Below are 23,349 nucleotides of genomic sequence, written 5' to 3' on the forward strand. Positions count from 1 at the left end.
CAAAGGGGGCCATCGGGCGCGTTCCTGGGCCAGAAGTAGGGTGTGGTTGTTACTCCCACTACTTTCTGGTACCCAAGAAGGGCAAAGGGGGCCTACGCCCTATCTTGGACCTACGGAACGTCAACGGCTTCCTCCGGAAGGAGAAGTTCAAGATGCTGACATTGGCTCAGGTCTTAGCTGCCCTAGACCCTGGAGACTGGATGGTAGCGTTGGACTTGCAGGACGCTTATTTTCACATCCCCGTCCTGCCGGTCCACCGGCGTTACCTGCGGTTCACGGTAGGCCACGAGCACTTTGTTTACTGTGCTCCCCTTCGGCATTACCAGCGCCCCACGGGTGTTCACGAAAGTGATGGCGGTGGTCGCAGCTCATCTGCGTAGGTTAGGGCCTACCTCGACGACTGGTTGTTGGAGGCGGGCTCGCCCCAGACAGTCGTCCGCCACCTCCAGACTACGGCCGACCTCCTGCACCAGCTGGGGTTTTCCATCAATGTGCCGAAGTCACACCTGTGTCCCTCTCAGAAGCTCCTCTTCATCGGAGCGGTTCTAGACTCGGCGCAGTTTCGGGTTTATCCTCCCGAACAGCGGGTTCGGGATATTCAGGCTCTGATCCCGATCTTTCAACCTTTATCCCGGGTTTCGGTCAGGTTGACGCTGCAGCTTCTGGGGCTGCTGGCCTCATGCATCCTTCTGGTGCATCACACCAGGTGGCGGATGCGGGCTCTGCAGTGGGACCTGAAGTTTCAGTGGGCCCAGCATCAGGGCAACTTGTCCGACCATGTCTTGATCTCGGAGGGCACTGCAAGACAGTTGCAGTGGTGGCTCACGGACCGCGATTGGGTCAGCGGCAGATCCCTCTCCCTACCCCAACCGGAGCAAGTAGTTGTGACGGACGCGTCCCTCCAGGGCTGGGGGGGCCACATGGGAGAGGCGGAGATCAGAGGCCTCTGGTCTCCGGAGGAGTCCCAGCTCCACATCAACCTTCTGGAGCTGCGGGCGATCCGTCTTGCACTGAAGGCGTTCCTCCCCTCTGTCCGCGGGAGTGTAGTGCAGGTGTTCACGGACAACACCACCGCCATGTGGTACTGCAACAAACAGGGCGGGGTGGGGTCGTGGACCCTATGCCAGGAGGCTCTGCACCTCTGGCAGTGGCTGGAACATCAGGGCGTGACCCTGGTGGTTCAACACCTGGCAGGTTCTCTGAACGCCAGGGCGGACAAACTCAGCCGTCGGTGCATGATGGATCACGAATGGCGTCTGAACTCGCACGTGGCGCAAGGTCTCTTTCAGCAGTGGGGAGAGCCTTGATTAGATCTATTCGCCACAGAAGAGAACGCGCAATGTCATCAATTCTGCGCGTTGAAATTTCCAAGGCGGCACTCGCTCGGAGACGCTTTTTGTCGCGAGTGGAGTTGCGGTCTATTGTACTCCTTTCCGCCTATACCACTTCTGCCCAGGGTGCTGAAGAAGATTCGGCGCGACCGGACCCAGGTTATCCTTGTGGCTCCGGACTGGGCACGAAGATATTGGTATCCTGAGCTACTCAGCATGTCTGTCGATCCCCCGATTCGTCTGCCTCTTCAGGAGGACCGTCTGTCGCAGCAGCAGGGGACGGTCCTCCACCCGAACCTGTCCAGTCTCCACCTACAAGCTTGGAGATTGAGCGGCGACAGTTGAAGCCATTTGACTTGCCTCCTGAAGTCTGTAATGTCATTCTGGCAGCCAGGCGTCCCTCCACAAAGTCGGTATACGCCTGCAGGTGGAATAGATTTGTGGCATGGTGCACAGCAAAGGCTGTGGATCCACTCTCTGCCCCGCTTTATGAGGTTCTCCTCTTCCTTCTTTCTCTTGCCCAGCAGGGCTCTGCTCTGGGCACTATCAAGGGCTACCTTTCTGCCCTTTCCGCCTTCTCAAGGCTACCTGATCTGCCATCTTTGTTCAAGTCCCCAATTGTAAATAGGTTTTTGAAGGGCATCACACACGTTTCCTCCTGTTCCTTTCGTGATGCCCCAGTGGGACTTGAACCTTGTACTTACTTATCTAATGTGTGCTCCCTTTGAGCCGCTCCATAGCTGTCCTCTCTCAGCCGTCTTACTTTGAAGACTGCTTTCCTGGTTGCCATCACCTCTGCCAGGAGAGTGAGTGAGCTCCAGGCTCTTTCTTCCACACCTCCTTTCCTCTCCGTCCATCCGGACAAGGTTGTGTTGCGGACGAGACCCTCTTTCCTGCCCAAGATTGTCACGGCCTTCCACATCGGGCAGTCCATCACCTTGCCCACCTTCTTTCCGCCTCCAAAAGAGGAAGAGAGGCTCCACCGTCTGGACCCGAAACGTGCGCTCTCTTACTATCTGGATCTCACACGTCAGTTCCGGGTGGATGACCAACTCTTTGTTGGTTACGTGGGCGCTAAGAAGGGATGGGCGGTGCACAAGAGGACCATCACTCGGTGGATCATCTTGTGCATCCAGGCGTGTTACTCCTTGGCCAAGAAGTAACCTCCTGTTGAGCTGAGGGCTCATTCCACTCGGGCCACGGCGACTACGACTGCCCTGGGCGGAGGAGTGCCCTTGCAGGACATTTGTCAGGCAGCTACGTAGGCCTCGCTGCACACGTTTGCGAGACACTACTGCCTGGACAGCCAAGTCCGGAGGGATGGCTTCTTTGGTCGTTCCGTCCTCCAGGACTTTCTGGTGTGATTATTGGTTCGCAGACCCACCACCGGGGTTGGTATTGCTGGGGTATCTATTCTAAGGTAAGGAATCACTAATGTTTCTCTTTCAGATGCACAAGTTACTACTTGTGTAACGATATACCTGTAAGAGACATTAGTTAGTGATAGATTCCTTACCGATGCACCCATCCTCCCCGTTCTGCAAACCGATATCTAGGGTTAAGGTCATCCCCTTTCAGGGCCCTAGTTTCATGGGACCAGTGTTGGTTCTATCATGGCTCTGCGTATCTGGCGTGGACAAGCTGTGTATCAGAACTGACGTCAGCGCGCGAGGGCGGCGTCTAAGTACTCCGATGACGTCTTTCCGGCGCTAACGATGCCGACGACGGACGCGGAGCCGCGGACGACGCCTCCCGGCGCGCAGGGGTATTGCTACGCAAAATTTTCCGGATCCAGTCTGACGCCTGGGGATATTCTAAGGTAAGGAATCTATCACTAACTAATGTCTCTTACAGATATATCGTTACACAAGTAGTAACTTGTGCTTTAGGGAAATACTCACTCAGTATAAAGATAAAAGCCATACTGCAAAAATCAAGTATTTTTCAGACTAATGCCAAAGAACTGTTTGCTACAGTTGGAAAACTTAGCCGTGTACAGGACCACAAAGACAATATCCCAGATCAAGCCTTCTACGGCTTCCACCTTTTGCAGGAAGGTTTGTGACATCTACGATAAATTTATACTGAATCCTACCCAGGTGGCAAGTTGTCGAGATCTCCCTGTGCTAAAATATTTCAGCAGCCAGACTCGTTTCTATCTGAGTTTCCACCAATTACATACGAGCAGGTGGTCAAACTTCTTCCTGCTGCCAAATCTGGCTCACCATTGGATCCGTGAACCCTCGCCGATCGTAATATCAGCAATCTCAGTGCCATCTCACAGCTAGTCAATCTTGTTCTCCAATCTGGTATTTTCCCTAAATTATGGAAAACGACCTCCATTTTACCATTATTAAAAAAAAACGAATCTGGACAAAACAGACCCAGGCAACTATCGTCCGACAGCTTGTCTGCCACTGCCAGCAAAAGCCCTTGAAAAATACATCAATCAAGAACTTACCGCATTCATTAAAAATAATAATATTCTGGACTCATCCCAATATGGTTTTCGAGATGGTTATAGCACAGAGCTTGCTTTGATAACGGCTGCAGAAAATATCAGGCGCTCTGTAGACAAGGGAGGCATCACGGCACTGATCCTTCTGGATCTGTCGGCAGCTTTCGACACGGTGGACCATGGCCTCCTACTATGTTGCCTCCAAGAAATAGGCATTGCCAGCACCGCCCTATGATTGTTTAACTCCTTCCTGTCTACCAGGGAATAATTTGTGGAAATGGATGAGCTCTGAGTTTTAATCTTCTATGTGGGGTCCCACAGAGCTCTTCTGTCAGCCCGACTCTTTTTAACCTGCATCTGGTTCCCCTTGCCAGGCTTTTCAAATCCTTTGGTTTTGCCATGGTGTCATACGATGATGACACTCAATTATAGTATCCATCTCAGAGGACTCTCGCAGTAATATTCACAACTTTCATGCCTGTATGGGACAGGTGGGCATATAGATGTCTGAGAACTGTCTTAAGCTGAACTCCAGTAAAACAGAGGTTCTTCTTTTTGGCAGAGATGTCTCCCATTGGTTCTCAGACTGGTGGCCTAGCGAACTTGATCCTCTCCCCACACCAGTCCCCAAGGTGAGGAATCTGGATGTCATCTTTGACACCACTCTCTCATTCTCCCATTGGTGAATGCAATCACATCAGCCACCTGTTACACCCTAAAGATTCTGAGGAAAATCCTCTGTTTTATACCACCTGACCTACAGAAAACAATGGTCTCAGCATTAGTTCTGTCAAGGCTGGACTACTCCAACGGCCTTCTCATCGGAATTAATAAAGCCATCCTCGTCCAAATGCAAGTTTTGCAGAACTCAGTCGCCTGCCTACTATTTACATTACCTGAATATGCTTCTGCAAAGGCAGCCCTTAATTCACTTCACTGGCTCCCGGTGGAAAAGAGGATCAAGTTTAAGGCTCTCTGCATCACCTTTAGGGTGCTGCACAACCAGGGTCCTGCATATCTAATTGACCACTTTCTCTGGTACACTCCTTCCAGAATGCTGTGGTCTGCTTCTCATCGGCTGGTGGAAGTTCCCAAGGCACGTCTTTCCAACTGGGGTGGCAAAAGCTTTATTTACATTACCACCAGATTGTGGAATCAAATGCCACTCTCAATGAAACATTCATCAGACCTGTTATCCTTCAAGAAGGGTCTGAAGACCTGACCTTTTGAGGCCTGTAGATAAGCAGCAATTAGCTCTCTTTCTTCTTATTCCCCATGGCTGGCAGGATGTTGGATGTCAGTGCCTAGACGCCTCTGGGTATTAGTGCGCAATCTAAATAAATAAATGAATAAATGGGTGTCAGCACCCATAGCTTTTAGCCACGACAAAGCAGAATAGCAGCTCATAACTAAAGTACGCCCTCACACGTGTCTTGATGACACTACCAACCAAGATGCAGTCGTGGGTCAATCAGTTCTTTACAACCTATTTCAATGGAGTGAGCTATTGTTCTGACTTTGTAATTTGGGGAGTGGGTTGATGTGTATTCATTCACTGGAAAAAACAAAGGTTACAGGGACGTTATAGTTAGGCTCAGGATTCACTCGTACAAAACCAGTGAAATTCAGCAGTAATACTTAGCTGACCTAACTATAACTCCCGCCCCCCCGCAATGCACTGCTTATGACCTCACATATTACATCACTCATGACATGGTCAGTAAAATAATCAAGCATTATTTAACAAATATCTTAGGCTATCGTGGCCCTAGGCCATGTTTTTGATAGCCTATCTATGTCCTTTTAAAAAAAAAAAAGGACCACGTTTTGGATACAACCAATCATCTGTCAGCACCCTCTAGAACACCCCTAGCAGACGCAGATTCCCTCTGAGTCCTTGAGTGCTACTCAGTTCTTTTCCTACAGCTACCGGATTTTTCTACAAACTTGATATCATGTCTGCCAAGAGAGGCCTTTTCTGTCCATGTAAAACCTGTGGCAGAAAAAGGGTTCATGTAGATGATCAACAGGAGGATTGCATATATTGCCTGCATCCTAAACATGAGGGAATGCTAAATCTGACTTCCCTCTCAAGGATAGAGAAAGAAGGTTGTTATTGTGGCTCCAGACCAGGCAATTTCTTCAGCGGAAGATAGTAATAAATCCTCTAAGTCTCTTAAAGAGCCAGGTCGCAGGACAGGTCCTCTAGAGAAGGTAGGAAACCCCACAAACTTTCTCATTGGACCAAGGACTCTAAAAAGGAGAAAGAAAGGAAGCACTCCTCAGAGCCTGCTTTATCTGTGTCTACTACACCCCCAGAAAGGACAAACAATATCCCAGAGCCTCTTCTCCAGACCTTTTGAGGCATAAATCTAGCAAAAAACTATTGTCGACGTTACCACACTAGTTGACGACAAGCATTACGTCATCGGCACAGTTGACAGCAACTGCAAGATGACAGCAATATTGGGTCCTATACCATTAACGAGAGTCTCACTCTCAAGACCAGACTGATGTTGGGATCACCATCGATGACAACTTCATCGACGCCTGTCGACATACTTCCGTCTGCAAAGATATCATTGATAAAAATACCGTATATAAAGATACTGCTGACAAAGACCATATCTACAAGTGACTCATCGGTAAACGCTCCGTTGACGACTGCCACGTCAAAAGAGGAATCTGCTCAACTAGCTGGTTCTGTACCATCTACGATAGTTACTGATATTACCAAAGTAACCAAAACGTTTCTGCGCCCAGCCGTGTCATCATACAGAAAGGTATCACCTTTAATCCCATTGCATCTCTTGGACATAGACAACTCTGATCACTGTGGTATTTATGGTGCAGCTCATAGCCCCTCAGACTGCACATAAAATGTCAAGATGAGGAGGATGAGGATTACTGTTGGACCCGGCCTTGTGGCGTGGTCCTACCCCTCCCGCATGGCGGGCCCCGGACGACATCGACCCTCCATCCAGCCCGGGTCGGCCTCGGGCACACCTCTGCACGCCCTCCAAACCACCAGATCCGCCACCCGGCGGCCCACAACCACTGACACGGCACCCTCGGGCTGCCCCAGCATTACCGGTCCGGTGCCCACCCCGGACCCTCATTCCAGGCCCGACGCCATCTTGGGCCCATCACGTCACAGACACGTGGTCCCGGACCAGCCGCGGCCACGGCCCCAGCGAGCCCGCCATCGAGGCACCAAGAACCCTCCGGGTGGTAGAGTGGCCACTCCACCAGAGACAAGGAGAGGGGAGTTTCGATGGCTCTCCAACCATCCCCGGATGCCTGGTTTCGATCGCCCTCCGGCCTCCCTGGGCTCTGGCTCCATCCCCCTGCTGGGTGTCTGGACACCATCATCCCGGCCCCTCTGACCCCCAGGCGAGAGGGTCCGGACATCAAAGGACTCCAGACCTATATCTGGGCCAGCCCCGGAGTAGGACGGGAGTGTTATCCCGGAGTCGAGAAGCCCTGCTGACGCTGTCGCGGCTGACCCTGAGACGAACTCCCCTTGCTGTTCTACCTGGAACCTGCTGGCGCTGCCGCGGTCCATCTTCGCTGTAACCCCTTTTGGAGCCTGCTGGCGCTGCCGCGGTCCATCTTTGCTGTAACCATCTTGGAGCCTGCTGGCGCTGCCGCGGTCCACACTCGCTGAACCATCTGGGAACCTGCTGGCGCTGCCGCGGTCCACACTCGCTTAACCATCTTGGAGCCTGCTGGCGCTGCCGCGGTCCACACTCGCTGAGCCATCTTGGAACCTGCTGGCGCTGCCGCGGTCCACACTCGCTGAACCATCTTGGAACCTGCTGGCGCTGCCGCGGTCCACACTCGCTGAACCATCTTGGAGCCTGCTGGCGCTGCCGCGGCCCAACCTCCCGGAGCTTCCCAGCTCGAGGATTGAGAGCTGTGCGTAGAGTCTCCTTGCGACCGACCATCTATAAGACTGTCCCGCTACCATGCCCCTTTGTCACGAGACTTTCCAGATCTCGGGATCTGCTGTATATATTGAAACGATTCTTATTGCCAGATAAAGATTGAAAACCCTATCTACGTGTGGTGTATATTTGTAGTGGTGTGGTTACTCTGCTGTACGATTCTAGGAGAGGGCCCTCCCGTCGGAGGCCTCTCGACATCGCTCGGTCCCTTCTCTGAAGGAGGGGTAGACCTAGGGGTGGCCAGTCCGACACCTTCTGCCTCCCCCGGGTTCGCCTTTCTAACATTGGTGGCAGGCGCTGCGATCCGAGCCAACGCAAAATCGTACAGAGAGTAATCTACCCGCTATGACGAAAAAACACACAGAGACCATGACGACCCAAGGAACCAACCTACCTGCCGAATTCCAGAAAGAGAAAATATAAGAATACAGCCACAAAGAACTAAAACAATTCTGTAAAGACATGGGTATCGCTACCACTGGCCTGAGCACAAAAGAGGACTTCAAATCGGCCCTACAAGCCTGGGTGGAAACCCGAGACAGACCACCCCAAGAGGAGAATAGCCCGAACGGGCAACAGGAAACCAGCGCACCCCCGACGGGGGAAAGAACCGCAACACTAAACGCGGACCTCATCTATGAAGACGCTCGAGAACGAGAGCGCAACCGGCTACACGAATTGGAGCTTGCACGACTCCGGCTAGACGGAGAACTCCAGCTAGCGGAGAGAAATATAGCCCTCGAGCAACTACGGCTGGAGGGGGATCTAGAAGAGAAACGGAGACAACGTGACCTCGAAGAAAAACGACTAGCATATGAACACGAACGAGGCCTGAGAGAACTAGAAATCAAGGCCAAGAGCAACGAAGATGGCGCGGCCGGGGCCAAGACCTCGGCCCCTCCCGTGGACACCAAGGTTCACCTACCGAAAGATGTAGTCAAAGAATACTACAAGAACGATGATATCCAGCAATGGTTCAAAGCCTACGAGGTGGCCATGACCGCCCATCGGGTGACCCTGAAGGATTGGGGCGCCGGCCTGTGGGGAAAGTTCGTCAACGAAGGGAGGGACGCCCTGCTGGTACTCCCTGACACCTAAATGACCTCCTATGAGCACATGAAAACGGCCCTACTCACGCGCTACGGACTCACCCCCGAAATGTACCGGCAGAGGTTCCGAGACTGTAAAAAAATCCCCGGTACCACTTGGGTCGAATATGTGAACTTTTTTAGCAGAGTCTTCGAGGGATGGGTCAAAGGCAGTCAGGTCACTACCTACCAGCAGTTGGTCGACCTTATGTTATGGGAGCACCTCTCCAACAACTGCTTCATTGAACTACGACAGCACCTCCTCGACAGCAAGTTGACCGAGCCGCGAAAACTAGCGGTCGAAGCAGATCGGTGGGCGAGCAACCGCGTCCACCGGAACACCACAGGAGAATATGGACGAGGGTCCCCGGGGAACCACCGGCCGCGAGGCGGCGGGTCTGGCATCAGCCGAGGCCGAGACCTCCCGCCGGGGTCTTCGCCCGCCTCCTCTACACCAGCCTCCAGCCCGAGGGGGGCCCATCCAGCCCGACCGGGGCTACGCCCCAACGTTACGTGCCACAGATGCCAGCGGCTGGGTCACTATGCCAACGATCCTCTCTGCCCCATGAACCAGCGGCCCGGCACCACCGGGCCCCCCGGTCGACAAATCACTGCAGCTGCTCTGAGCGAAGAAAAGGACGAAGAAGAAGAGGTCCCCATGGAACCAGAAGAATGGGAGTCCGCGGCCATGTGCCTCGCCTCCCTGGGCGACAAAGACATGATCCCCCGAGACCAGATTCCGATCAACACCCAGAAGTACCGCCAGTGGGTCACTATCAACGGACGCCGGTCCGAGGCTCTCCGTGACACGGGGGCCAGCATAACCGCCGTCCGCTGCCATCTGGTGACCCCAGAACAAATCTTGCCCCACGTTCTGTGCCCTGTCCGGTCAGCGGACAATTCCGAGAACCTGTGCCAGATGGCCCGCATCCCCTTCGAGTGGGGAGGAGTGTCTGGCATGCTGAAAGTCACCGTCCGAGACGATGCCCCGGTGGACTGCCTCCTAGGGAACGACCTGGAAAGTTCCCCCTGGGCACAGATCGAGCGAAGAGAACATCTGGGGATGCTAGGCCTTCCTGAATGGGTTTGCGTAACGACCCGATCCATGTCCACCCGGGACGCCGTCCCAACCGAAGACAATCTGCCCGAAGAACCTGAATGGCCGGCACCGCCGCCACTGCCACGGCCGAACCCGAACTGGGGCCGCAGGGCCCCAGCCATGAAGAACTTCCCGAGCTCGGGCCCCTTCCCGAACTAGCCCAGTGGCGCCAAGAAGGGGGCCCCACCCGCGAGCAGTTCCGTTGGGAACAAAAGACATGTCCTTCCCTTGAGGGACTCCGACAACAAGCCGCCACGCAAGCCACAGGAGACTCCTCGGGGTCCCACTGGATCTATTGGGACCAGGACCTCCTGTACAGCGAACAAAAGATCGCCGAGCTGGGGGCCGGCCGAGTGCTAGTCGTCCCCCTCCACTTCAGAGACTTTCTCTTAAACCTGGCACATGACGTGCCCCTCGCCGGGCACCTAGGGCAGGACAAAACCTACAGCCGCCTGGTGACACACTTTTATTGGCCGAAGATGCGCCGCGATGTGTACAACCACTGCCGAACCTGTCCGACCTGCCAAGCCAGCGGAAAGAGTGGGGGGAAAATCAAGGCCCCACTCCAACCGTTTCCCGTGGTGACCACTCCCTTCGAGCGAGTAGGGATCGACATCGTGGGGCCCCTGGATCCTCCCACCTCTCAGGGGCACCGCTTCATCCTCGTCCTGGTGGACCATGCCACCCACTATCCAGAAGCTATCCCCCTCCGGACTATCACAGCCCCCGTAGTGGGTCGGGCGCTAATGGGGATCTTCTCCAGAGTCTGCTTCCCCCGAGAAGTCGTCAGTGATCGGGGCACAAACTTTATATTGAAATATATGCGGTCCCTGTGGCAACAGTGCGGGGTCGCGTATAAGTTCACCATCCCGTATCACCCTCAAGGAAATGGACTAGTGGAGCGATTTAATAGAACCCTGAAAGGAATGATCAAGGGCCTAGAAGAGTCCCTGGGGTTCAGCCCCTTTGAACTATTATATGGACACCCGGTGCGAGGCCCCCTCAGCCTGGTCAAGGAACGCTGGGAGCTGGCCGCCTCCGATACTCCGCCCGATGTTTTCCGATACCTCTTGTCTCTCCGCAACCAGACTCGGAAGTTCCGGGAACTGGCCGAAACCAACCTGAAGGCCAGTCAAGAGGAGATGAAGCGCTGGTATGATGAAAATGCCTCGTCCATTGAATTCGAGCCGGGCCAGCAGGTCTGGGTCATGTCCCCGGTCGACCCCGGCGCCCTCCAGGACAAATGGACGGGGCCCTTCAAAGTGGTGGAGCGCAAGAGCCCCGTCACCTACCTAGTGGACATGGAGTCCCCCCGGAACCCCCTCCGGGTCCTACACGCCAACCGGCTCAAGCCCCACTTTGTCCGCACTGAACTGAGCCTGTTGTTGGCTACCGATGACGGAGCAGAGGACGACTCCGAGCCTCTACCAGACCTCCTGGGCACCTCCGAGAAAAATGGCTCCGTCGAGGGAGTCTCCCTCTCTCCCGCGCTGACACCCAAACAGCGCCAGGACTGCCAGAGACTGCTGGGTCAATTTGCGAACTTATTTTCCCTCACCCCCGGGGTCACCCAGTGGTGTGTTCACAACGTCGACACCGGAGACAGTCCGCCCGTGCGGCACCGAGCCTACCGAGTCCCCGACCGAGTCCGGGCCTGCATCCAAGCCGAAGTTTCCAAGATGCTAGCCCTAGGGGTAGTCGAGCCCTCAGACAGTCCATGGGCCAGTCCCGTCGTCCTGGTCCCTAAGGCCGCCGCTCCCGGGGTGCCCCCAGAGCTGCGGTTCTATGTCGACTACCGGGGACTGAATGCCGTTACCAGGACCGACGCCCATCCCATTCCCCGAGCGGATGAACTGATCGATCGCCTGGGAGCCGCCAGGTACCTCAGCACCTTCGACCTCACGGCCGGATACTGGCAGATCGGCCTCACGCCAGGGGCACAAGAACGATCCGCTTTCTCGACCCCTGATGGCCACTTCCACTTCAACGTGATGCCCTTCGGCATGAAGAATGCTCCGGCCACCTTCCAGAGACTAGTGAATCGGGTGCTGGCAGGGCTGGAAGAGTTCAGTGCCGCCTATCTGGACGATATTGCGGTGTACAGCCTCTGTTGGGACGAGCACTTGACCCACCTCTGGAAGGTCCTGACGGCCCTCCAACGGGCCGGACTAACAATAAAAGCCAGCAAGTGCCAGATCGGTCAAGGGTCCGTGACCTATCTGGGACACCAAGTGGGGAGCGGGCAAGTGGCTCCCCTTCAACCCAAGATCGACGCCATCCAGGCCTGGAAGCCCCCCGTCACCCAGACCGCCGTCCGAGCCTTCCTGGGGCTCACTGGATACTATCGGCGGTTCATAAAGGACTATGGGAGCATTGTGGGGCCCCTCACAGAACTAACCTCCAAGAGACTACCCCCGAAGGTGCACTGGACCCCCGAGTGCCAAGTAGCCTTTGAGACACTAAAGACGGCCATGTGCACCGCCCCGGTGCTCCAGGCCCCCGACTACAGCCGAGAGTTCATCGTCCAAACCGACGCCTCGGAACACGGCATTGGGGCCGTACTGTCCCAAATGAACTCTGACGGAGTTGACCTTCCTGTGGCCTTCATCAGCCGGCGCCTGCTGGCCCGAGAACAACGATGGAGCACCATTGAGAGGGAAGCATTCGCCGTTGTATGGGCCCTAAAGAAGCTCCGGCCCTACCTCTTCGGCACCCACTTCCGAGTACAGACCGACCACCGGCCCCTGCGGTGGTTGATGCAGATGCGGGGCGAGAACCCGAAGTTGCTACGTTGGTCCATGTCCCTCCAAGGGATGGACTTCACCGTGGAGCATCGCCCTGGCAACGACCACGCCAACGCTGACGGCCTCTCCAGATTCTTCCGCCTTGGCGAGGAGAATCCCCAAGAAGATGGGTGACTCTCCCCTGCCTTCAGCTGGGGGGGGACGCGTGTTGGACCCGGCCTCGTGGCGTGGTCCTACCCCTCCCGCATGGCGGGCCCCGGACGACATCGACCCTCCATCCAGCCCGGGTCGGCCTCGGGCACACCTCTGCACGCCCTCCAAACCACCAGATCCGCCACCCGGCGGCCCACAACCACTGACACGGCACCCTCGGGCCGCCCCAGCATTACCGGTCCGGTGCCCACCCCGGACCCTCATTCCAGGCCCGACGCCATCTTGGGCCCATCACGTCACAGACACGTGGTCCCGGACCAGCCGCGGCCACGGCCCCAGCGAGCCCGCCATCGAGGCACCAAGAACCCTCCGGGTGGTAGAGTGGCCACTCCACAAGAGACAAGGAGAGGGGAGTTTCGATGGCTCTCCAACCATCCCCGGATGCCTGGTTTCGATCGCCCTCCGGCCTCCCTGGGCTCTGGCTCCACCCCCCTGCTGGGTGTCTGGACACCATCATCCCGGCCCCTCTGACCCCCAGGCGAGAGGGTCCGGACATCAAAGGACTCCAGACCTATATCTGGGCCAGCCCCGGAGTAGGACGGGAGTTGTATCCCGGAGTCGAGAAGCCCTGCTGACGCTGATGCGGCTGACCCTGAGACGAACTCCCCTTGCTGTTCTACCTGGAACCTGCTGGCGCTGCCGCGGTCCATCTTCGCTGTAACCCCTTTTGGAGCCTGCTGGCGCTGCCGCGGTCCATCTTCGCTGTAACCATCTTGGAGCCTGCTGGCGCTGCCGCGGTCCACACTCGCTGAACCATCTGGGAACCTGCTGGCGCTGCCGCGGTCCACACTCGCTGAACCATCTTGGAGCCTGCTGGCGCTGCCGCGGTCCACACTCGCTGAGCCATCTTGGAACCTACTGGCGCTGCCGCGGTCCACACTCGCTGAACCATCTTGGAACCTGCTGGCGCTGCCGCGGTCCACACTCGCTGAACCATCTTGGAGCCTGCTGGCGCTGCCGCGGCCCAACCTCCCGGAGCTCCCCAGCTCGAGGATTGAGAGCTGTGCGTAGAGTCTCCTTGCGACCGACCATCTATAAGACTGTCCCGCTACCTTGCCCCTTTGTCACGAGACTTTCCAGATCTCGGGATCTGCTGTATAGATTGAAACGATTCTTATTGCCAGATAAAGATTGAAAACCCTATCTACGTGTGGTGTATATTTGTAGTGGTGTGGTTATTCTGCTGTACGATTCTAGGAGAGGGCCCTCCCGTCGGAGGCCTCGAGACATCGCTCGGTCCCTTCTCTGAAGGAGGGGTAGACCTAGGGGTGGCCAGTCCGACACCTTCTGCCTCTCCCGGGTTCGCCTTTCTAACAATTACTATGATGAAGACCAGTATTATCAACAGATCTATGTGGCCCCACCTCGTCGCTACCAGCAGTATGGTTTTCAACCAGAACCGCGTCCTAGAGACATGGATCATCTGCTACCTTCTCTCATCCAAGACCTGCAAGCAGTGTTGGCAGACAGGCAAAGGTTTCCACCGCAAGGGGATCAACCTGAGAGACCGCAACCTCAAGCATACCCACCAAGTACGCTAGGTTTGCCACCCCTTGTTACACCTACTATTACTCCTCGCTCCTTAGCAGCAGGTCCCATCACAGAGGATACGTCTGCTTCAGACAAAGATAGAAAGGAAAGTTAGCTGCCAGATCCTCTTCTGGCACCAGATCTTGGGATGATTATATCATATCAATCTTGCTAAACTTCACCCTGAGGCGGAAAGCCGGGGCTCTCTGCGCTCTCTTGCGCATTCTGCTGACTATCATAACAGAACTTGAGAATTTCGAACGGAGCACTGTTGATTTATGAACAGGACCACTGGTACATCTGGGTAGCCTCGCTGCGAGTACCCGCTAGTTTGGAGCTGAAATATTTTAAAACTTGTATATATTTTAAACAGCAGTTTTTAGGCTCTGCTTGCCCCTTACCTGTTGCGAGATTGCTTCGCCAGGTAGCGTCTTCGTGCTAGGCGCTGTTGAATCGCCTCACCGAACGGACCCGCCATCTTGGGTAGGGAAGGTCGACGGTCCAGTTGATCGCCCCTCCCACCCTCCCAGGATACTTAAGGGCGGTCCCTTACTCACGCTATAATCTTGCTAAACTTCACCCTGAGGCGGAAAGCCGGGGCTCTCTGTGCTCTCTTGCGCATTCTGCTGACTATCATAACAGAACTTGAGAATTTCGAACGGAGCACTGTTGATTTATGAACAGGACCACTGGTACATCTGGGTAGCCTCGCTGCGAGTACCCGCTAGTTTGGAGCTGAAATATTTTAAAACTTGTATATATTTTAAACAGCAGTTTTTAGGCTCTGCTTGCCCCTTACCTGTTGCGAGATTGCTTCGCCAGGTAGCGTCTTCGTGCTAGGCGCTGTTGAATCGCCTCACCGAACGGACCCGCCATCTTGGGTAGGGAAGGTCGACGGTCCAGTTGATCGCCCCTCCCACCCTCCTCCCGCCCATTCAACTATGAATAAAAATAACGGACATGCACGTCCGCGCAGCGGGCGGGCGCAGCGGGCGCGCCAAAGGCAAGCCCGTCTGTGCCCGTCCGTGTCCCGGACGCGGCCAGCGCCAGCCCCCCTGTCGGTGCTCCACTGATAACCCACAAGACCAGGACTCGCTACTCGCGTGAGTACCTAATGGCACTGAAACTGACTCCCTGCCCCTGTAGCAACACATGGGAAGCGGCTGGTGATCCCTCGCGGGTCTGTCAAGCTTGTAACTTTTGTTATCAGCCCATTTTCCCATCTCCAACTTTGTTCCTTGGTGATCCGTCACTCATTCGGGCAGGCCTGATTAATGCCAGATCACTGGTTAAGCACTCTGAGGACATTTTTGAAATCCTGAGTGACAACCAATTGGATCTTCTCTTCGTCACTGAAACCTGGCTAAATGAGACATGCGGACCGGTGGTCGAATTTGCCATCCCACGGGGTTTTAAAATTGCTAGGAACGACCGCCCATTAGGCAGAGGTGGCGGCCTAGCAGTTATATTTAGAGATCTATGGACTCTCTCTTTAGAACCCCAAGGCCCCCCAGCGAATGCTGAGATACTGCATTTCTCACTTTTACTTGGGGCTCACTTCACTCTAGGGGGCTCTCTGGTCTACCGACCACCAGGCCATGTTGGCAGATTTCTAGGTACACTGGAGGACATAGTAATCCCACGGGCATTGAGATACTCCAGATACCTTCTTCTGGGGGATTTCAATATACATGTGGATAATCTGGACCTCCCTGACACGTCTCGCCTGAGTGAAGCTCTTGCCATGGCCCAGCTTAAACAATGGGTACAAACTCCTACTCACTCAGGTGGACATGTCCTTGATTTAGTTTGCACTAATTTTGACATTAATCTAACCACCCCCGAAATTGTGCCCTGGTCTGACCACAGGCTGATCAGATTTTTTTGGCCCCTGACATGCCCGGTTAAGACTAATGACCTAACTGTTCACAAACAAAAAATTAATGTAGAGATCATGTCTGATCATCTCGACATCTCCCGCCCCACTCTACCTATGGAAATTGAGTTGGCCGTTAGTACATTTAACTCCTGGATAGAAGATGGTTCGGCCGCCTCAATAAAAACAGGTCGGGTTTGCCGATCGCGTACAACTCCTTCCAAACCTTGGTTCACCTCCACCCTCCGGGATCTTAAGTCAGGTTGCAAAAAACTTGAACGAACATGGAGACAAGCCTATCTCCCCGAGGCAAAAACGAACCTAAGGACGGCGCCAAAGAAATATTATGCGGCGATTAGAGCCGCTAAAGGCCAATATTTTGAAGGGCGCATAACTAATGCCAATAATAATAGCAAAGAAATCTTTGCTATAGTGAAAAGTTTTACTTCACCCTGTGCTGCCCAACCTTTACTTGCCTCCACAGAGAAATGGTGCGAAGAACTCTCCGTTTTCTTTGTGGACAAAATCACCAAAATCCAGGATGATTTACTTATTGTATGTAACAGCTTTCCACCCATATTGGCCATCCCGTCTCCTGTGTTACCTACCCCCAAGGAATGGTTTCACCAGTTCTCCCCAGTAGAAAATACGGACATTGTCAGCATCCTCACTTCTCTACACTCAGGATCCCCTTCTGACCCGTGCCCTGCCAGTGTGCTTGCGCGCCTCGCGGACACAGTGGGCAATGAGGTAACGCATATTATCAATTGCTCTTTCCTCACTGCCACCGTCCCGACATGCTGGAAGCAAGCTAAACTGCTCCCACTTATAAAGAAAAATGGATTAGACCCTGCTATCCCTGCTAATTTCCGGCCTATATCTTTGCTGCCGGCCCTAGCAAAAGTATGTGAAAAGGTCGCCTTCACTCAGCTAGACAAATTTGTCGAAAATTCCCAGGCTTTACATCCAGCACAGTCAGGCTTTAGAGCAGCCTATAGCACAGAGACTCGACATCATTTTACTGGTAAAGATACTCATAACATTTGATCAATCTAATTAACTCCACAATCAGACTTAATCTATAGTCTTTCTGACATAAATGATAATAGCCCACAACCTCAAAGAACATTTACAGTATGTGCCAATAAATCAATAAACTCGAAAAGAGAGGAAGTTCAGCTGACGTAAGTAATTTAATATATCATGTATTAACAAATGAAAATCAATATTTCTATGTACACATATTTACACAAATCCTAAGACGAGATACATTTTTACTCTAAAACTGGAAAAAAGAGAACGTGCACAGAGATAGATAAAGCGTGTGCTCAAGTGAATGATCAAGAAGATCAGGAAAACAGTGTAGATCATTTATATACAGGAAAACATTGAGCCTGTCCTAGGTATAGCTTGTAAAAAATACTTCTTTTTTACTCGCTAAGTACTATCTACAATTCCTTGGTCCTTGAGTTGCCCCGTTGGCAATAGGGTTACCAGGGAAAAGGGGGTGGAAGGTGGACTGGGGACAGGGGTCAATAGGTACAGGCTCCCAGAGGGGAATGTCGTCGACGTTTCGACCCAAAAGAGAGTGGGCGGTTTAAGTCCTCAACAGCGGGTCTTCATCAGGACGGAGTGACAAGGGATATCTCTCAAAGTGCACGTCAATTAAAACCATTTGTGTGGCACCTGTAATGATAAGTAAATAGTGGGGCTAAGTATCACTATATGCTTTTATTTGTCCACTAATGACCATTGTAAAAAAGCACTCACCCTCCCGTGGTGCCTTGATACGTCCAAGTGCGACGACTGGTCCGCACTTGTAATATGCAAGTGTCCAAAAGTTTTTTACTGTAAAATATAAAGGAAAGGTAGCCATTAGTGCTACACCGCTTCTGGTCACCTATGAGTGACTGCTTTTCACAGAAAAATTCATCAATATTACAAGGTTTCCCTTGGGTTGGCTATTTGATTAGGGGAGTTGTATTACAAATGCCAACATTCGCTGTAAAACCTATATCCAGGATCTATTTTCAGACGCCATGGTATTTACAAGACATCTATCAATAATCTCTGAATTATATAGTGACTGTCGTTGCAATGGTCACTTACCCAATGCGATTGTCACTGGTGTACTTATTTCAGAGTTGTATGCTGTTAGGTCAGCACGTCTGGTGCCTCACGCTGTAAGAGAAAAAGGGACACAAAGTCTCTTCGTGAGCGCGCTCCCCAGATGGCTTAGTCCGAGCTTGAAGTTAAACCATTGTATATGTTCCCAGACCACAACATACCTCGTGTGTACATTCAACGCCGAGGTAACTGGTTATTCAGCTCCGTTTCGCGATGTGCAGCCTTCCGTCTTGCACCGCGTTTTGGAATGCGGAAGCGGAGACAAGCCCGGCGTGGTGGTATACGTAGCTAGGCAGGCAGCGCGCCTACGTCATGGCGTCCCGTGCAACTAGGCAACAGGCACGCCTACGTCATGGCGTCTTGCCTGTTGTTAGGCTATCGGCCGTTGTTCATCTAGAATACCGGGATAGAACATACAAACCGGTGCTACGTCCTATTACCCGGTGAGCCTTCGAGTTATGCACAAAAGGATGCATGCATTTATATAAATGGGGCAACTCATAGATGCAATCCAATGTTATGGAGAGGGGTACTCTCACACATTCAATCGGTAAACATTGACGAATTAACGCAATGTCATAGGTAAGGCCGGAATGATGCAAGTTACACCCTGAAGGCACCTATCTCAACATAGGTACCTGCATCAGTGTTCGTGGAAAAGAGTCAGAAAGACAGAATACTGTGACCAGTACAACAAATACATAATACTTTCACCGCACTGTTAAAACCATGAACCAAAGCAAAACAATCAATGTTTGAACATATATGAACAATCGTAATACACACATAATGCATAGATTTTTAGTATATCAACTACATGATGTATAAATGAGCAGTACCTTTGTAGACACAGTATCACCCAATACACGAAATCTTGTGTTCAACTGTACAGTTAGTGAATGCATCAGGTTAAAGCTACACGATTACTTCAGCACCTTCAGCCATTATATAGTGTTGCCATCTGTCGAGTTTATTGATTTATTGGCACATACTGTAAATGTTCTTTGAGGTTGTGGGCTATTATCATTTATGTCAGAAAGACTATAGATTAAGTCTGATTGTGGAGTTAATTAGATTGATCAAATGTTATGAGTATCTTTACCAGTAAAATGATGTCGAGGACCAATTGTTGTCTATACTAATGAATACCCAGGTCCTTTGACTATATTGGGTCTACCCCTGTTTTATAACAGTATAGCACAGAGACGGCGCTGGTGGAAATCTCCGAGGCCATTCGGGAGTGCTTGGACGATGGTGGCAGAGCGGCTCTGATTTTATTAGACCTCTCTGCCACCTTCGATACTGTCCCTCACTCCCTTCTGCTTTCCAGATTAGCGGCCATAGGCATTACAGGCTCTGCTCTTGACTGGCTAACGTCCTTTCTGGACAATAGATTCCAACAAGTCTGGATGCCGCCCTTCGCCTCTTCCCCCAAGAAACTTGTAACGGGTGTACCGCAGGGCTCCACTCTTAGCCCCCTGCTTTTTAATATTTATTTAACCCCGCTTATTTTCCTTGCTGAACAATTGGGAGGAAAAATAATGGCTTACGCTGACGACACTCAACTCCTGTTTACTTGGCCCAAAAACAACCTGGATACATCTGGAGCCCAAACCTGTTTGTCATCTGTCTTTCGTTGGCTTGCCCTCGCCCAATTAAAATGCAACGAAAGCAAATCTGAAATTTTGCTTTATGGCTCCTTCCCAGACAACTTTGGCAACTCTCTCTGGCCAGCCGACCTACCTTGTCCAAAATCCATCGGTGGCCCTGCCAAAAATCTCGGAGTCTGGTTTAACAATGACCTTAAATATGAGGATCACATAAAAAGACTCACCGGGACCTGCTTTTCTACACTTAAAACTTTACGCAGGTTCTTTCCACTTCTCCCGAGAGCGGCCAAAGAGACGGTCATCCGTGCTCTTATATTATCCAGATTAGATTACGCAAATGGCCTCTTCTGCGGCCTTCCTGCTTATCTGATCCACCGCCTCCAGGTTAATCAAAATGCCGCTGTACGGCTTTTGTTTAACATTCCAAAAAGTTCAAGTGTCCGTCAACCTCTCCGCGCCCTACACTGGCTCCCGGTTGCTCACAGGATTCTATTTAAAATCCTGGTCCTTGCTTTCCGAGCTGTTCATCAAGCCGGCCCTGTCTACTTAAGGAAAAGATTTTCCCTATATGTTCCCAACCGCCCCCTCAGATCAGCCAACTTACACCAAATGAATGTTCCAAAATTCAAATACAGCAGGCTTGGCGGCCAATCCATCTCAGTCAGAGCGGCGAGAGCTTGGAACACCCTCCCACAACAGCTAAGAACAGCTCCTTCCATTACTCTGTTCAAGAAAGGACTGAAGACCTATCTTTTTAACATCACTGCATAGGATCTCCCTCTACCTTTTCTCTCCCCCTTTTTCGCGCCAGGATACTATTTTCTTAGTAACAGAGCGCGCTATAAAAGCCTATAATAATATCAACACCCTCTCCTCCTCATTTACCATCCTATACTCCTTCGTCAGAGGATATTGGGGGATACCATAACCTAATGGAAAGAGCATCCACCAGATTCCACTTGCCAAATACAGTCAAGCAGACTGACTGCTTCCTGTATGTTTTTAAGGAGGACACAAGGAAGTCTGTGCGCTCTGTATCCATCATTGACTATATATGGCTAGAAAGCGTCAAGATTATGAAAACACCTGCAACCGTACCTTGAGTACTCCCATGAATTTATAAAAAATATAGAGCTCCAGAGTATTCTCCATCTTGCCTCACAGGACATCCCAGGCCTCATTTGGATACTTCTCAAGCAGCGCAAAGAAGATCCAAAAACCCTGCCACTCCAGTCACTACTCTGACTGATAAGGAGGAGCGCAGGATGGACATTTTAGAAAAGCGATTCTCTCCTATGGCCGCAATCACAATCAGGACGGCGAGCGCTTAAGCCATTATCGGCTCTTATGACTGCCAGATGTGGTCGGACATGGGCGCTCTGGTGGACCTAATACCAGAAGAAACAAGCATTGGCATAGCCAATAGGTCTCGCTTTTGGTATGTTGTAAGTGTTTAGCCATGCAACAGTTGATGTTGTTGCACCAAGGATATTGTGCTGCATAACTACTTATAAGGTCCCAAAAGCGAGACTATTGGGTATGCCAATGCTTGTTTTACATTGTTAGCCAATTACCCCTTAATGTTATGATGTCTGGAAACCTGGTCTGTGGAGCAGAAGCCTAAAACAGGTACCTGTTGGAAGACCACGCACTCCCTCCTGCCTTTCTCTTTGTGTTTACCATTTCTAGAAAGAATAAAATATTCATGACTTACGGAACTTTACCCCCGACCGCCGAACCTCTGTCCCAGGACCCCAGACTATGTTGAAAGCTAGGAGGCTGCTATCCCGGAGCATTCAAGTCCGAAGTTAGTGAGGAAAGGGGGCAGGGAGCATAGAGGGGGGAAGAGAGAGAGAGAGAAGGAGGGAGAGCGACAGAGAGAGAGGCCAGAGGGCTGTGGCAAAGGAGAAAGGGAAGAAGGACAAAGGAAAATGGGCACAGAAAGAGAGGGGGTGAAGGAAGAGAGGAATGTGGGAAAGGGGGTGGTAGCTCTGATGGAGATAGGATAGAAGAAGGGCTGAGAGGACAGAGGTGAAGGAAGGAGGCATGGAGTGGTAGCAGGAAGGAGAGAACGTGAAGAGAGCGAGGTAGGGGTGGGAGAGGGAGGATGAGTGAGTGAGGTAGGGGTGAGAGACAATCAGGTAGGGATTGTGAGAAGTTGGCCTGATATATAATGTTCACTATTCTAGTGAACACCTTGTATCAGTCCAAACAACCCTTATTGATGTTTGGTTGTAAGTCAACCTGATAGACCAGCTATCCTAGTAGCATGGACACGTGCAGTCTTTAGGCTAAACTCTAGAGGGCGTGTTAAGCCAGCTGTTTTACCATCACATATACCCCTTGAACACCAAGTGAAAGGACACCACACAAGTTGTTATGAAAATAAACAGATATTTATTTATAACAAGACTACCCTGGCTCTTTATGAGACAGGGAGCTAAGCACACAACAAAACTCTTACGAAAATACTTAGTCGCACAATTTACACAAATGCCCGAGGGGCCCGAAAAACCATATACACAAGAAATGGAATGCGAAATTACTAGCAGGTAAGTACTACTTTTCTAGACTGTAGAAACGCTAGGCCTACAATGCTGAACCCTTGGATTAGAAGCAGGAGGCCTAGGGACGCCGTGTGCAGAGTGGGAACTCTCACGCGTAATGCGGGAACAAGTCTATGGATACTAGCAATCACAAAGTTACTGTTCTCGGGCGAACCCGACTAGGTGGGTCGAAAACAAGAGTGGATCTGAACACTTAGGGTGTTGGACTATGCTGGAGCACCGGAGTACTCAGTTTACCTAGCCCAGGGGCTGCGGCTGCATAGGGTGCAAGTTGCGTCGGAAACCCTTGTTGAAGAACCAGGAGCTTGAAGAAAGAAGTTGCTGGCAGGCGGCCAGTGAAGATGTTCGATGTGATCCAAGCCTGGATCGATGAAGATGGAGACCTGTAAGCAGAGGGGACCAAGTTCTGAATCACTAGCCAGTGTAGCCAGTAGGTGGGCACCAGGATGGCACCGGACGAAGTCACCTCGACCAGGTGAGTGGGCGCTGCTGGGCTCTGCAGTCTCTCGGACCAGGAGGCGTTGTCGGCGACCAGGATGGAGGTGCGAGCTGTCCCTCGAAGGTCTCTGCTGTCGACGTCGCTGGACCCAGGATTGGGGCTACAAGTCTTGGCAAATGCAAGCCCACGCGGTGGACTTAAAATGGAGTCTGGAGTGGACCAGGAGGGTCCAGGGTGCTCCTCTTTTGGAGGGGAGCAAGGGCTAGTCTGGAGCAACCAGACCAGCGGTGTTTGTCGTCGTGAAGCGTCGTAAGAGGGCC

The 23,349-nt window shown here is 52.3% G+C and overlaps 1 protein-coding gene across 3 annotated transcripts in view; it reads left to right on the top strand.

Moving 5' to 3' along the window:
- Positions 1 to 23,349, top strand: part of TUT7 (terminal uridylyl transferase 7) — a 1,540,394-nt gene that overhangs the window by 1,037,411 nt on the left and 479,634 nt on the right. The window lies entirely within an intron of this gene.

This window comes from Lissotriton helveticus, chromosome 2_1, assembly GCF_964261635.1.
Source record: "Lissotriton helveticus chromosome 2_1, aLisHel1.1, whole genome shotgun sequence".
Taxonomy (NCBI): Eukaryota; Metazoa; Chordata; class Amphibia; order Caudata; family Salamandridae; genus Lissotriton; species Lissotriton helveticus.